Source organism: Mus caroli, chromosome 5 (genome assembly GCF_900094665.2).
Source record: "Mus caroli chromosome 5, CAROLI_EIJ_v1.1, whole genome shotgun sequence".
In the NCBI taxonomy this organism is placed as follows: Eukaryota; Metazoa; Chordata; class Mammalia; order Rodentia; family Muridae; genus Mus; species Mus caroli.
In genome coordinates this window covers 118,509,016-118,526,297 of record NC_034574.1, presented here as the reverse complement: position 1 = coordinate 118,526,297, position 17,282 = coordinate 118,509,016, and the positions used below count along the sequence as shown (strand labels likewise).

The following is a 17,282-nucleotide window of genomic DNA, read 5'->3' as shown; positions in this document are numbered from 1 at the left end:
AAAAAAAAAAAAAAAAAAAAAAAAAGTATGAAAAATCTTACTTCTCCTTAAGAATTAATCCAAACCCTGGATCTTCTCTACTCATCATGTCTCTTCCCACCTCCCCTGTCAGTCATCCTAATCTGCCCTCCCACCCAGTCTCAGGCTGGACCAAGACTCGGTCCCAAGAAGGAATGTAACAGGTCATTTGAAGGTCTCTGTCTTTCATCTTCTACACCAGCTCTTCCCAGCATCTCTCCATTAACCTTTCTCATCTTTTTCCTTCTGTATATTTCTAGGATTCCTGAGATTTTCCTAGCAAAACCTCTCTCAAGAACCATGCCCACAGAAACAGAACCACAAGGCTTATAAAAATAGCTATTTGAATGCACCGCAATAACAAATGTGGAATAACACAAAATCAACACCCAAAACTCCCGGGAATTCGCAGTAGCAGAACAGCCCAGAGCTTGATGAAGGGGGAACGGGGAGAGAAAACTAAATTTCACTACGCAGCAAAGAGCTGAGTCCACTTTGAGGTTGGTCTGAGAAACAGGGAACCGCGTGTCAGAAAACAGATTACACCCTCCTGAGTTCCCCATAGTATCTTCAGTCTTCACCCTCTGCAGCCAGGTCCTTCAGAAGAAAAGAGGAAAAGACTGACACCCCAAAGTCAAATGAAATCAAGCCTGGTTTGAAAAGCAAAATGTGAGCATGCATTTGTTGTGCAGGTTGGGGGGATGTTCTTGGGGAATGAGGTCCTTGGGATGGCAGCACCTGTTTCCTCAGAACTAGGGCAGAAGAGCTAAAGGCAGCCATGGCTGCCAGCGTGTTCACTTAGGAACATCCATGCGGCATCCGCTGTGCCCACAGGATGCTCAGGACACAGGAGGCAGAAAAGAGCGCAGAGAAGTGAGAGTTACCCTGCAGAGGTCATCACCAAGGAGACACTGGTGCAAAGTAAGTAGCCATCACTGGCTGACAGGCTGAGAATGAGAACATGGCTCCATAGTAGAGCCCCTGCCTAGAATCCCCCAGTGAGGGGCTGGGAGTGTGGCTCAATGGTGAGTGCTTGCCTAGCATGTACAGGGCCCGAGGGTCATACCCAGCACCCCACAGGAAGAAAAGGAAAAGCTGAGATCACACCAGTGAGGGAGATGAGCAGGACACTGGGGGACAGGACAGCCTATCTAAGGTGGAGACATCAAGGCGTGGGCTGAGGGATAAGGGGGAAGCTGGGGGCAGCAGCGGCATCACATCCATTTGGAGCTCCCCAAAGGCCACCTGCAGCAGTAGCCACAGATTCTGAACCCAGTTCCCCACCAAGAGCACTTGCTGCTCTCTGTCTGGATTCCTATCCAACAGCACACAGGTCTAGCCAGTTGCTTAGACATCCCAAGCCCCAATTGTCTTCTCCATTTTCTTTTCCTTATCATGGTGCCTGCCATTACCCACAATGCACTACTGAGTCTATGTCTCAGCATATAGGAACACAAACTCAATGGCTATGAAAATATGATGAGAAAGAGAAGGGTTCTCTGAACACCCCCACCAAAGCCAAGATTTGGGCTTTCCAAATGGAAGAGAAGCCAGGCTGGGGTACAAGGCTGGTCATAGGACACATCAGCCAGGGACAGGCAGATCTGTACTTTTGTAGCTACCTGCACGATAGCAGGACTCTTCTGGAGAAAGCAGAGGTGGGATATACTATTGTCACACACAGGGAGGTGTTAGGACTCAGCTCCCTCTTTGGAAGAAATCAGGAGCCCCAAGCATCTGCCAGTAGATGAATGGACAACCAGAACATGACCCTTGCCTCCAGGGAATACCATTCAGCCATTAACATGAAAGAAGGTCAGTTGTCTAGTACATGTAGATGAGCCCCAAGTGTTCCGTTAGCTCCCCATACTTCACAGCTACTTTATTAGGAGGCATCTCAGTGAATCCAGTAGAGATGCAGACAGTAGCCATTGATGGCTGGGGGCAGGGACAAAGGAATGGACTTCTTATCAACTCAAGAGGATCTGGAATCTTCTTAGAAGGGAAGACTCCAGATACACCTTTGTGGGGTTCTCTAGGCCAAGCTAACTAAGAAGGGAAGACCCATGGAGTGTGGGCAGTGCCATCCTATGGGCTGGGGTCCTGGACTGAATAAAAAGGAGACAAAGAACTGAGCACCAGTGTCCATCTCTCTCTGCTTCCTGACTGTGGATACAATGTGACCAGCTGTCTTGCTCCTGCCATCATGCCTTCCCCATCATGGTAGACTGTATCCTTCAGACTGTATCTAAAATAAACCCTTCTTTCCCAAAGTGGCTTGTGTCAGATATTTTGTCACAGTAACAGTGACTAACACAGGTGGTGTCAACACAGCACAGCAACCACACACAATGACACACACACACACTCACACACACACACACACCAGGGTCTGAAGCTGTCGTTTCTCATTATGTAAGTTCACTGTGGAGATAAACGGAACCTGCCTCGGTGGAAGGCAGAGCAGCCAATCAAAACTTGGAGAGGTCAGTCCATTGGCAAGGTCAGCAGAGAAGGGGATAGGCTGAGGTAGCCCTACAGATTCACTGTCTGGCCTTGCCAGGCCCCAACGTTGGCAGAACACTTTGTGCAAGGCAGTCGCTCACTTTCTCTGCAGCCTGCCCTGGAATGAGCTCCCTGTTAGCCTCTTTTTAGCATAGGTAAGAAACAAGGCTATTTAGGTGCCAACTCCCCAACCATTGACAGGAAGATACAGCCTCCTGACTCTAAGACTTGTCATTGAGAATTAGTTGGGCTTGAGGTACCTGCGGGCCATCCATCCACCCACCTCACCTGACCAGAGGCTCTGGGAACAGGCCATAGAGAACGTTAGAGAGGGGGGCATCTGACTAACCTCTCATCATAGGCCCCACCCTCACCACGACAGCTGTCACCTACAACAGAGCCTCAGGTGACATGCAGGTGTAATATTCTCCCCGGGGAAGCAGAGTTCATTCTGAGGTATTTTTCTGATACCTTAGAAGACACCCGGGACCTTCTTATAAACCATGCAAAGAGCAACTGACCCCTCTGGGGACTAAAGGTACCCATTCAATTATAGCTGCTGAGCCTCTCCCAACAGCCACATAGTCAGTCACATCTGGGCTTGGCCTGATGGAGTTTCAGTCCTAGATGAACACACTGACCAAAGACAGTGACAATCAGAGACTTCTGTTTGGGACCATCAGACCCTCCACATTCTGGACCATCAGAGCCACCCACCCATCAGAGAAATCAGGAGACTGAGGCATCTAGCCTTCTCCAGACTAGAATGTGTCATATGAAAGTGATGTCCATGGGGAAGGTCCACTCAGGAGTGGGAGAAGGAACAAAGCACCGGGTAATATGCATGGACAAGGACTCCATCTGGCCACCCACCATTCTGCACACACACACACACACACACACACACAAAGTTCTGCTCATGAGGCTGCAGAATCAAAAATAACACCTCGCCAGACCCAGACACACAAAAGAACAACAGAACAATTTTACTGAATACTTCAATTAATTAATTGCCCAGAGAAGCCAAGCTCCCGTCCCTAGGAGCGGCTTGGGAGCTATTTATATATTTATGGTGGGGAAGCAGGCAGTGTGCAGGCTTGAAACGCTAACCCTGTCCCAATATTTACAGAGTGTTCCTGTCTGTCTTGGCAGACAGGTGTCAATTCTATATTTGTGACAAACTTTCTCCCGATGCCAGTTTATAATTTGTCTAATCAGGAGGTGTTTATAGCTGAGAGCTCATCTGGAAAATTCCATGAGCTGAAAATGCTCTTCGGCGGATCGTTTCTGGGGTTTGGGGAAAAGAAGGAATTTAGAAAAGTTGGTTTGCTTCCAAAATGATCTCCTGGCCAGGCATGGACAGAGTTCTAATCCAAAGACTTGAGAGGCAGAGGTTGGAGGATTTCTGTGGGCTCAAGACCAACCTGGTCTATATAATGAGTTCCAGGACAGCCAGAACTATGTAGAAAGACCCTGGCAAAAAAAAAAAAAAAAAAACAACCAAAAAAAAAAAGGTGGGGGGGGTCTCCTTTTAAACCAAGCATGGTGGCTCACACCTATAACCCCAGCACTTGGGAGGTGACCATCAAAGGGTCAACTGTTCAAGATCATCCACAGCTCTAGAGTGAGTTTGAGGCTAGCCTTGGCTGTCTCAAAATAAATGATAGGTGGGAGGATTGTAAGCTGTTCTTTCCTTTTTTACTTCTTGGTTCAGAGACTGTTTTCAACCTCTGTCATGGTCTGCTGGGGTTTAAATAGTGGCCTCGGCTAGGGGCTGGCAGAGCATATCTGGTTCTCAGCACATGAGGCCATGTTTTCCAGCCCTGATTCTATAGAGTGTTTCTTTGGAAGGAGAGGCAAGTCACACCACTTAAAAAAGGAGGGAAAAAAAGTATCAAGAATTCCTTTCCCAATAAAATCAAGAGCCACATTGATTTGATTGGGTCCCTACGTTTCCTTATTAAGAACACTGTGCCCCAAGTTTTCCTACACGGACTGTCCTGGATTGCTTCTCCGCTGCTGTGATAAAACATTGGCCAAAGCTACTTGGGGAAGAGAGTTTATCTGGCTTACAGTTCACAGTCCATTATAAAGGGAAGTAAGGATGGGAACTCAAGGCAGAAACCTGCAGGCAGGAGCTGAAGCAGAGGCCATGGAGGGATGCTGTTTACTGGCTTGCTCAAGGCATTTTCATATACAGCCCAGGACTTCTGGCCCAGGGGTGGCACCACCCTCACTGGGCTGGGCCTGTCCAAATTAACATCAAGTTAATGGAGAGGACATGGCCCAGCTGACACCTGGGTAGAGACTCCGGCCTCGAAACCATGAGGAAGTATAGTGTAGGTATCTGGTAGTTTACTGTGTCAGCCACAGAAAACTTACACACACACACACACACACACACACGGGAGGGGGGACCAGAATCAACTGTTCCATGATCAAACCAAGTGCAGTTTCTATCCCAGGCACGGGAACACAGGCTGACAATTCCAGGAGAATAGCAAGTTCAGGGCCAGCCTAGATTACAGAGACTTTTAAGCCAGCCTGATCCAGTTAGGAAAGGTTTGTCTTAAAAACAAAACAAATCATAGCGGGTCCCAGCTCCAGGTCCAAAGTGTGGCAGAGTATAGCAGAGTCTCTGGTCAAGCATTTCTGAGAAGGACAGGCAGTCTCCCAGTTCCCACAGCTAATGCTGCAGTAAGGGAGGCCAGGCTTGCATCAGCCTGGATCTCAGCCACACAGACAGACTATGCCTCCTGAAGACCATGGAAAAGGCCACTTCCTTCTGCCTTGTATGCTAGCTTCACAGGTAAGATTTCTTTAAAGAAACTTCTACAATGAGCCATTCAAAACATAAAGCAACAGGCCTACAGAGCTAGCCCAGAGGGTTAGAGTGTTGGCTGTTCTCCTAAAGAACCCTGGTTTGATCCCCAGCACCCACATGGCAGCTCACAACCTTCTGTAACTCAGGTCCAGGAGAGCTGACACCCTCTTCTGGCCTATGGAGACACTGTGCACATAGTACACAGACAGACATGCAGGCAAATACTCATGCATGTAAAATAAAAAATAAACTTTTAAATAAATAAGTAATTGGTGATAAAATATCTATAAGATAGATATCTACTAGATAGAAGATAGATAGATAGATAGATAGATAGATAGATAGATAGATAGATAGGAAGATAAATAGAAAATAGGTAAATAGACAATAGATAGATAGATAGATAGATAGATAGATAGATAGACAGATAATAGGTAAGAAAATAGATAATAGGCAGATAGAAAGACAGATAGATAGATAGATAGATAGATAGATAGATAGATAGATAGGCAGATAGACAGACAGACAAATAGAGATAGATAGATAGATAGATAGATAGATAGATAGATAGATAGATAGATAGATAGGCAGATAGATAGATAGATAGATAGATAGATAGATAGATAGANTAGATAGATAGATAGATAGATAGATAGATAGATAGATAGATAGATAGATAGGCAGATAGATAGATAGATAGATAGATAGATAGATAGATAGATAGGCAGATAGATATAAAACTGATTGACAAATGAGAGAAAGAAAAAGAGAAAAGACAGGTGAATGAACAGCAGACAGTTCAGTTGTCCAGCCCTAGTTGGCTCTCTTCTGGCCCACACATCTGCAGGCCACAGAAGTGCCTCCTCCAAAGCCTGTGGTCTATGTCAGCTCTCCCTGTCATTGTGGCTAGACCTCGGTGGTTTCACAGGCAGGCAAGAAGCCTCTGCAACCATTCCCTTGCAATCCCTGGGCCCTGTAGTGTGAACAAAGACAGCAGACCAGGGATCAGAGTCCAAGAAGGTTCTGGTTAGCCCAACACCAGCAAAGCTTCACACTCCACCTTCTGAGGCTCAGAGATGAATGGACAGGGAGAGGGTTTCTGAGCCACTGGCTTTGTGGAGGTCAGACACTGATGTCGAGGCCCACTGCTCCTGCTTTCTTAGTTAGGGCCCCCCAATAACATCTCATTATCTGATATGACTAATAAAACCCATAGAGCAGGAAGAAGATGAATGAGAGATTGAGAATTAGTGCAGTGTAGGGCAAGCCACAACCAGAAATACATAGCAAGAGATGGACTGTAAATTCAGTTCTGGGCATCCTGGCAGCGAAGGAGACAAAAGAAATACTCCCCAAACCCTGGCTTTTCCTAAGTACAGAGATTCAATGCTTCAATACAGCGGGTTCCCCACAATCTGAGATGTATTAGAACTGCCGTAAGAGTCTAACATGGAGGGGGATCATTAATTGCATCAGCAGAATCACTCCCACCAGGATGCGATGCCCTGCCCCCCTCCTTGGGCTTTTGTAAGATGATTGGCAGGGGGCAGATTTTGACTTAACCATCTCAGATCACCATCCATCGGCCTCCCCAAGGTCATGGTGAGTCCTTTAATAGTCAGATCATTCTATTTTAGACCATCCATTAAGTGGGCAGGAGGCAATTTCCTATCCTTCGAGCGTTAACTGCCCTGGCCCTGGATCTCCCTCCTGCATCTATGGGTTTGCTGTGGTTCTGACCATTCATCAGCAATCCCTTCCTGCAAGCCTCCATTTCTCACCACACTCAGCATCTTGTTCTCTGCTCTGCAATGAGTTTACAGCTCCATCGAATCTGCGGTTCCTGCCCCATCCTTCAGATAGGGCTAGTCTATTGATAAAATAGAAGGGCGGGGCAGATGCTACCTCTGTCCTTGACCAGAGAATTCTCACAAGGATGTGTGTCTTCATGCAGTTTCTAGCATCCTGAAGGGAGTGGGACTGTATACTGTAGACATCTAGCGGACAGAAGCACCGTACAGTGACAAGCCAGCCCCAACAATGGTTGTCCAGCTCTGAGTAGCTGTGCAGACCCCAGCACCCTCACCCCACCCCGGGATGAGAACATTAAGCAGGTACTAACACAAATGGTCAGTTTACTTATGAGTTTTTTATGTGGTGATATGTTTGAATGCCAAGCGATGTCCCAGAAGAAATTCCAGTAACGTTCAGATTCCAGGGAATCCCCATGGTGCTACAGGGGGTCCTAAACCTATAAAAATAAATAAATAAATAAATAAATGCTTGGGTTTATTCCCTTAGTCACTTTGGCTGCCAGGATTCGAAGGACTGAACTAACAGTCAACTGCTTACATATATTTCTGGCGCTGCTCCCCCTACCTGACACCCTGATACAGACAGAAACGTCTGAAGTTCGTTTTCCCTTATGTTACCCACATCGCAGTAATAAACAGCTGACCAACACACCCAGATACCTCAGCCTGGTGCCTGTCTAATGCAGCTGTCCCAAGAGCATCTTTTTATGAGATGCCCAAATAGAGTGGCCTCCATTTTTGTGAAGCTCCTAGAGAGCCCTATGAGTCAGTTGTATTTTTCTGACTTGTATGGCTCCCTTCACTCCTCAGAGTGCTCTGCGGGGGGCATTCATCATGTAACCTGTCAGCACCATTCCTTTTCAAGGCTATATTATATTCCATCCTTTGAACATTTTGCTGATCAGCTTGTTAGTGGGTGGATATCTGGGTTTTCCCCATCTTTCAGCAACCGTAAACAGAGCTGCTGTGAGCATTTTTGGATAGTTTTTTTTGTTTGTTTGGGCATGTGTTTATAATTCTTTGCATTGCAAACCTAGGCATGACATTACTGTCTAATTCTAAATTTAAAAGAAAGAAAGAAGCCAGCTTTGCAAGATGCAAGGGCACCCCACTCTGATCCTTTCTTGGGTGCAGATTAGGAAACATACGGGTTCCTCCAGCCTCTCCAACGGCCCTGGGTGGCCCAGCTGGAATAGCTCACACTGCCCTTTCTTTGATTTTTAAACTCGCAGTCTTGGTCCAAGACCAAACCTGAGTCATAGCTGACAGTGGGGATGATGGGCTGAATGGCACTTCCCTCTCCCACCCTAAATGTCAGGCGTTGGAGGGTTTTCTTTTTTTTTCAATTTCATTTCTGCATGAGAAACTGAGACATCATTTAGCAAACGCGATGGGTCTCCCAGAAGGAAAATGGTTCTAAAAGTTCCATGGAAAGACCAAGTGTCAGGATCTATACAAAACACTAAAATAGGCCTTTTTCCTCTCTTGCTGGGGAGGAAACTATAAAGGAGCTCTTTTTTTTTTAAAGTTATTTAAATAACAAATGTGCCAGTCACCCAGGCACAAGTCTTTAATCTCAGCACTCAGGAGCCATAGGCAGGACTCTGTGAGTCTGAGGTCAACTTGATCTGCACAGTACGTTCCAGGACAGCCAGGGCTGCAGAGTAAGACCCCTCCCCCATCAAAAAAAAAATTAAATAACAAATGCACAAAGCACAAAGATTTTTTTTTTTTTTTAGAGTACAGGATCAGTTAAGTTGACTCCTGCCCTTGCCCCTTTCCCAGGATGAATCGGCCAATGTCAGCACCACAGGAACTCCAAGAGCCCTCAGGCACGCCTGTGTCCCTGCCTAGTTCTCTATGGCGCTCTCATCCTTATCTAACCAGGATGGGCTCTCCACAGACCTCTGTTCTCAGGACAGACACAAAGGGTGAGGCTGTCTCAGTAGGATGCTGGATTCTAGGAGCTGATGCAACCATTTTGACAGCCACTGCCTGGGAGTGTGACATCGAAGGAAATGGAACCTAGAATGAAGAGCACAGCTCTGGGGGAGGAGCCTCGTGCACATGAGGGACGCACCTACCACTGAGCTACACGGCTCCAAAGGGTGCTTTCTATCAGGCTCCAGAGCTCATAAAGGCTCAAAACTTAAAATACTAACACCCCCCCCCTTTTTTTTTGACAAGACAGGGTTTCTCTGGGTAGCCCTGGCTGTCCTGGAACTTGCTCTATAGACCAGGCTAGCCTCAAACTCTGAGAGATCTGCTTGCCTGTCTTCCCCAGTGCTGGGATTAAAGGCACGCACCACCACTACCCAGACTATTCTTTAAACAGGGAAAGTGAGCAGCCAGATTCCTGCTGAACTGCATTCAGACCCCTCTCACCAGCATTTGAGGTTTGCCGGTAGCTGGCCCTCTACCTACCTCATCCCTGAACTCCAGGTGCCTAGAGCATGTGGTTTGATGGTTCAGCTTTGACATCCGTGTCTGTCACTGTGACCTTGTTGGAGTTGATCCAGCACCCTATGCAGCTAATTACAGTCCAATGAGAGTCATTCCTTCCTGATGGAAACCAGACTGTCATTATGCCCCGTCACAGTGACAAGCTGGGGTGTCCTGGCAGCTTCTGAGAGGTGCTGTGGTGCAGGTAATCTCCAGCTTGGAAAGGCCAGAATCACAGCCTGAGGCCACACACCCTCTACCTCCACGAGCACCCAACCACAGTGACCACACATCCCTGGGGACAGCCCCCACCCCTACCCTGGCCCAGAAAATGATTCAGGACTCCTTTCTCTGAAGACTAATCAAAACAAGGTGAGTGAGAGTGAAATGAATGAATGAATGAATGAGCAGATAAGAAAGCAGCTAGGATGACTTCCACACAAGCTTGTGTGACTTCCACACAAGCACACCTGGAGGTAACAACTGTCACCCACAGAGCATTATTGGGAGCCAGCTTTGCTTTCTGTACTGGGAGACACTGTATTCTTATAGAACCAGCGATTGTGTTTTGTTTTGTTTTCATAAAATCAACACCATTTGCATCCAGGATACAAAGACCAAATCCACAGAGCAGCCTGCTGGATGGCCCAGACTCTGCTACGGGTCAATGTCTGCAGAGTTCCAGAGACAAGGATGGAGTGTCTCCAAGATTCCAATCATGACCACAGGGTGCTCATAGGGAAGGAAGGGGCACATTGAGAATGGAATAGATCCCCTCTCCACCCCCATGCCCTGAGTCATGCCCTGCTGTCAGACCCTGGAGCATCCACCTTGCCTTGGGCCTCCCAGCACAAAAGGACAGAAAGGGGCTCTACCCCCCCCCCCTGGGCAGAGTACCATTCCTGGAACTGCCTGCCCCCTCTGCTCCAGGCTCTCCAGGATTGGGACAAAGATGCCCTGCAATCCCTCTGTGCCTGCAGGCACCCTGGCCTCCACCATGTTCAGCCTGCTTCCCCTGTCACCGACTCCCCAAACTCTCCACCAGTCACTGGCCCCCCTTCCCTAACAGAAGCAGTCACCTCTGCATGCCCTTCTCCACAGCCCACTCCCGTGTGTGTGTGTGTGTGTGTGTGTGTGTGTGTGTGTGTTTGTGTATGTGTGTGTGTGTATACACACACGAGTGCACGTGCAAACATAATCTACTCTATTTTGCAAACATTTGCACGAAGGGAATCCAGCTATAGAGCCCCTCTCCCCAGCTGGGGTTAATTTAGAAAGAGGATCCCTTGAACCTAGGGACGGAGATCAATGTGGAGTCAGAGAGGCTCCAGTCCTAGAACTCCAGACACAAAGCTGAGCAGGCTCCATGTAAGATCCATCCACAACCCCAGAGCTACAGAAGGGGACCCCCCCCAAAGCACCATCTCAACTTCACCTCAAAGTAGGGAGCTCCCAAGGGCTTCACAACTTCATAACATCCAAGTCCCTCAAACATGGTGGACTACGGGGGGGGGGGGGGGGCAACCTCAGCCTCAGCTAGCACTGTGTGGCTATGGGGTCAGCTTTTTAATACTTGGTGTTGTGTTGTACAGATGGCTGCTTCACACAGCACTAGCGTTCCCTTCTGCAGCCCTGTGGATGCAGAGTGAGTTCAAGGCCAATCTGGACAAACCGCTGAAGACCCTATGGCCTGATTACACTTCTGTTGCTGTGATAAGACACCTTAACCACAAAGCATCTTTGGGGAGGAGAGGATGTTGGGATTCAGACCTGGGACAAAGAGCTGAGGTGGAGACTTAACATACCAAAGTGGACCAGGCCTCCAGGTTCTCCCAGCATCTGTCAGTCCCTACCTGGCAGACCCCACCCTCTACCCTGGATTTTCCAGGCCCTCCTACCCCAGAAGCTCCTCCTTCTAAAATCCAGACATTTTGGCCTCCCCTCCCCTTCTCTCTTCCATCGTGTACACACTCTGTCTTTCTCTTCTCCCTCCCCTCTGTCTCCCTCCCTGTGGTGACTCCCCTGGCCTCCTTCCTTGGGACCAGTGAACCCGCTGCTTCCCAATAGACCTGCCTTTGTATACTCTAATCTGGCTTGAATTGGCTCATTCCACTGGTGGAGAATACCACATCAAAGAGTTCCCTTGTCTTAAGATTCTAGGTCTTGCTCCATCATCTTCTGGGAAAGTCAAGGGCAGGAACTTAAGCAGCCAATCACACCACACCGCAGTCAAGAGCAGAGAAAATAAACACACCCTTGCTTACTTTTAACTTGCTTTTCCCTCTTCTATTTCCTAGCAAACAGTGTTGCCCACAGTGGGCTGGGTCTCTTAAGACAATCGCCCACAGAAGTGTGCACAGGCCAACCTGATCTAGACACAGCCTTGCTGAGACTCTCTTTCCCAGGTGATTCAGGTTATAGCAAGTTAATAGTTAAAACTAACTAGCACACAATGAAGCAAAAAAAAAAAAAAAAGTGTTCGTGCAAACATAGGTGTGCATAGGTATGCACTTAACAGCTTGAGTGAAGCAGAGTGCATCATGGGAAGCCACCTCCATTCCCCGAGACAACAGCCTCTCTGGGATGAAATCAATGCTGCTGGCATGCTCCTCCTCACGTAAGAAAATCAGAAATTCTAGGTTTCCACATTAAAGCATAACTCAGAAATGATTAAAGCCCTAGGCTGGCCAGCCGCCTGATGCCTCTGGGCTGTGCTGGCCCTGAGATAACCACTTTCCGACCCCAGAACAGCCGGTGGCAAATGTTCCCTCCCACAGGGCATCGGGTCTTAGAACACCCATGGAGAGCCGGGCAGGTAGCTGTGGCTTCCGAACCTCCCATCCTCCCCCAGGTGCCTGCCAGGCGGGAGAGACCAGACAGAACCCGGCTCACCGCCTGCTGTTCAGTGTGCACTAGGCTCAGAAACAATGCGCCCAGGCCCCAGGTGAAATTCATATTCTAATTCGAGTTTCTCGCATTGATGAAGGCTGCTGCTGCCACCTTAGAATACTAACAGCTCAGAATGAAGCCCTGGGGAGCAAGAGTGCAGGGGGAAAGAAAGGAGGGTTTGTCTGGGAACCAAAACCACAAGACCACTGAAGCCTAGGGCAGCCACACTCCCAAACTGACTGAGCTCTGGAAGTGAGGGACAGAAGATGAAATGCCCCACCCAGCCTGCTTCCACAGGTCAGTCCAGAGACTGTAATGAAGGGGACCCTTGGTCCAGTAGAAAAACTGGAAGCAGGGCTGCAATGGGCCGTGGCGGACCCACCTACACACACACACACACACACACACACACTTCCTAGCAATTCCTGAAGTCAAGAAATTCTTCCTAGGAATCCACCCATCGAGATCAGAGGAAGGTCAGCAGAAGTGGTTTAAGGGATTCACAGAAGCCGGACGCAACACATCCTCAAGAAAATGGAGTCTGGGTAGGGCTGCTGTGCTACCACCCTGGATTCCCTCCCCACTGTCACACACACACACACACACACACACACACACACACACACGAAGGCAAGGTGTGCCAAGGTCACTTCGGGTTGTCCAGCCCCTTCCCCCACCTCCAGATCTGTCAGCCAATACATTCACAGCCCTTCCTTCTGTATGGGAAGGTGGGGTCGTGGCTAGGCCACAAAAAGGCTTTTCATGAAGACAGAGGAAGGTCTAGGAGTCCTAGCCACACCACTGCCACCAGACCAACCTCCCAGAACCACGCTTCTGGCCATACCTTCCCGTCTTGGAGCCACACACACCCCTATAAGCCAGTTCTTTCTACTGGTTAAATTGTGCTGGCCGAAGGGATGGAGTGAGACACCCACCCACACACAGGTACAAAGGGCAGAAACTGTACAGCACACATTGGTTGCTCATGAAGGAAACATGCTGTTTTGTATGTATCTGAGCCCATTCTGAGAGGATGTTCTACTGACCCTAAAGAAATGACAACAAAATTCTGTCCTTGAAAATGAACATGCTGGAATCAGCAATGTGTTTGCAGATGGCTGGGAACTGTAAAGATACTCAAATCTAAAAGGAGGGACTGGGGACTGAAGAGATGGCTCAGCAGTTAAGAGTATGGGCGGCTCTCCCTCGAAGACCTGGGCTCTATTCCCAGCACGTTCTTGATGGCTCACAACCATCTCTAACTCCAGTTCTAGAGGATACACCTCCCCTTTCTGGTCCCCATGGGTACTGCACACACATGATGAACCTACATACACACAGGCAAAACACCTATACATTTAAGCTATTTTTTAACATAAGAAAGGATAGAACCTAGAGATTCTTAGGGAACCTGGAATAGCTTTTAAACTTGTTTGTGAGGTTTTTAAAGATCCCCCAAAGCAACCAGGCAATGGTGGTGTGTGCCATTAGCTCCAGCACTTGGGAGGCAGAGGCAGGCAGGTCTCTGAGTTCAAATCCAGCCTGGTATACAGAGCAAGTTCCAGGACAGCTAGGGTTACACAGAGAAACCTTATCTCAAAAACAACAACAATATATCTACCCAAATCATGCCAGATGGCAGGAGGATCTCAAGTTCAAAGCCAGCCTGGGAGACATAGTGAGGTCCTGTCTCTAAATACATACATACATACATACATACCCACCCAGCAGAGCCTCGGTGAGATTCACTCGCCTACTGATGTTCCCATAGGCCTGAGGTAAGAACACCAATTAACATTTTCATCTTTGACATTTCGTGTTCCAACCACAAACAGGTACAGGAGACAGAGCACTTCTGAAGCACTTTTGATTGGCAGGGGGAGGGAAGGGGCATGAAGGAGACTCTTAACGTCAGCTATCCTTGGCAGGTGACATCTCCCTCGCCTGAAAGTCTTCAGGGAGGGGGAATAGGCAAGAGGAACTGGGTAGATAAAAATCCACACACAATATTGTCCACTGCGAGCTCAGGCCTGGCTGGGTGCATCAGCTAGACTAGCTCACGATAGAACACAGAATGCCACAGCCGGGGTCAGGAGGAGAGGCCAAGGCCACTGTGAAGCAAGGCTAGCTGGCATGCTTGACTGAGAAACTTGTCCAGCCTTCCTGGTTGCAATGGAAACAGTTTAAAGTGAATGAAGAAAAAAAAAAATAGAGCTGGTGAGATGATAGCTTAAGGGTCAGTTGGCTCTGTGTGTGTGTGAATATGTGTGTGTGTTTATTTGAGTGTGTACAGATAGATGCCCAGAAAGTCAGAAGACTGTAAGAACCCCTGGAGTTGACGTTACAAGTGCTTGTGAGCCACCTAATGTGGTGCTTGTAACCACACTCTGATTCTCTGGAACAGCGGCATAACTACTGTGCTCTCCAGCCCCATTTTCCAAACTTCTATGTACTATACAAAATAGCCAAAACCCATGCGCAAACACTGGGTATACCGGCATGTGGTGCCTCACAGTGCAGTAGTCTATTCAGAATAGCAGCCAGGATCTGAGAGTGCATTCACCTCCTAATAGACAATGGCCCAGAAGACAGCAACAGCATGAAATCAACTCTCCCTCCTCCTCTTCTTCCTCCTCTTCCTCCTCTTCCTTCTCCTCCTCCTCTTCTTCCTCCTCTTCCTTCTCCTCCTCCTCTTCTTCCTCCTCTTCCTCCTCTTCCTTCTCCTCCTCCTCTTCTTCCTCCTCTTCCTTCTCCTCCTCCTCTTCTTCCTTCTCTTCCTTCTCCTCCTCCTCTTCTTCCTCCTCTCCCTTATCCTCCTTCTCCTCCTCCTCCTCCCCTTCTTCTTCCTCCTCTTCCTCCTCCTCCTCCTTTTCTTCCTCCTCTTCCTTCTCCTCCTTCTCCTCCTCCTCCTCCTTCTTCCCCTCTTCTTCTTCCTCCTCTTCCTCCTCTTCCTCCTCCACCTCCTTCTCCTCCCCTCAGCCAGCCATTGCTTCCTGGGGAAGTTAGTTTCCAAATGAATCAGACACAGCATCCCACACCCTGGACACAGCCCCTGATATTGACTGGGGCCAGAAGAGGGTCCACATTAGTCCAGATCAAAGCAGCCCTGGCCATGCTGAGCTGGCTTAAAAAGAGATTATTTGACCTTTTTTTCATCCCGGGACAGACCAGAACGGATGGTGGCCCGCTCTGTCATCAGGGGGGAAGCAAACCTAGGTTTGAATTAAGTTGGCAACAATGAAAGGAGAACTAGAAAACAAAGAGAGAAAAATGAGTGGGACGGTATCAAGCACCTGGATCCAGCCGCACTCAAACCATTTCCACCAGGCACTTCCAAGTCCAGGGATCAGAACCTGGCAGTTTTTGTAGGGTCCCGAATGTCAATACTTCTGCATTTGGTGTGCCATCCCCGGGAGTATAGCAAAATCTCAACATTGAAAATTTCAAATATTACAGGCACACATGTCTTTAAAATAATCCGATAAGAAACAGACAAAGATGAGGTCGAGAGAGAGAGAGAGAGAGAGAGAGAGAGAGAGAGAGAGAGAGAAGCGGGGAGAGAGAGAGAGAGAGAGAGAGAGAGAAGCGTGGATGGGGGGTCCCTGTGACCAGGGCTTGTGCAGCAGTAGCAGCCCCATAAGGGGTCTTCTGAGCTGTGAGCCATCAGGCTGCGCCTGCAGAGTGAAAAATAGCTAGCCTACACATGTGCTACTATTTTTAAAATGTTACATAAATGCTACTGTAATTACCAGACCTGCCTTCAAAGGCTGCTGAATTGACAGCCACTTTTGATCAATATGTTGTTCTTTTTCGACCAAGACACACCAAAGCAGCCATTGTCCCTGCTCCTGAGCTGGATAATTTCTTTGACATTAGAAAGGGTCTCTTGTTCTTCACAGTGGAAAGGCCCCCGAACACCCAGAGAATGCCCTGTTTGACTATGTAAGGAAAGCTGCATCTTTAAATAAGGACAGAGAGTAGGTGGCTTACTGGGAGACCACCTGTACTACCCCTATCACATCTGCTAGACTCTTGAGGTGCTGAAACAGCCTATAAACAAAGAGAGGGGGCTGAGCCCCAATAAAACTTTATTTACAAACAGTAAGTGGAGGGCCAAAAACAATCCATGAGATGACTGTGTGCTAATACTTGTTTTAAAATAATTTTTTTAATTTATCATTTACTTGCTGGATGTGAATTCTAGGCTACAAATAAAGAGATCAGAAAACAACTTTTGAGGCTCAATTCTCTTCTTCTACCTTGTGGATTCTGAGGGTTGAACTCAGGTTATCGGGCTGGGGGGCAAACACCCCCACCTGCTGAGCCTCGTCACCAGCCCAAATGCCTAGGTTTGAAGAGTACAGAAGATAATGAGCAATCTGTAAAGAGCCGAGGCCAGCAGAAGGTGGGGTGAATGGCCTTACACATCTCTAGAGTATGATGAAAACTGCTGAAAAAAATGGAATTTGGCACGCCAGCTTTTATGCATACAGCTACTGGACAGCCTGAGAACCTGTATCCGCTAGTCCTCCAGGCGATGCCAGAATGATCACGCCCACAAGTAGAACCTGGCAGATCCCATTTAAGAGACAACCTTGTACCTTTTACCAGTTTGCTTTTTTTTTTTTTGGGGGGGGGGGGTAAGAGACTAATGGAGCCTGGATCCCATCAACTATCACAAGGATATTGAAAGCCAACACTGTGTGTGTCATATCTCATGAAGCACCTTGACTTTACTCTCCTTGCTGGTCTATATTTGATGGTTGTGTTTGTTTGTTTGTTTGTTTGTT

The 17,282-nt window shown here is 48.0% G+C and overlaps 1 protein-coding gene across 1 annotated transcript in view; it reads right to left on the bottom strand.

Annotated features, from left to right (window-relative positions):
- Positions 1–17,282, bottom strand: part of Tmem132b (transmembrane protein 132B) — a 250,718-nt gene that overhangs the window by 223,988 nt on the left and 9,448 nt on the right. The gene's annotated exons all lie outside the window — the stretch shown is intronic.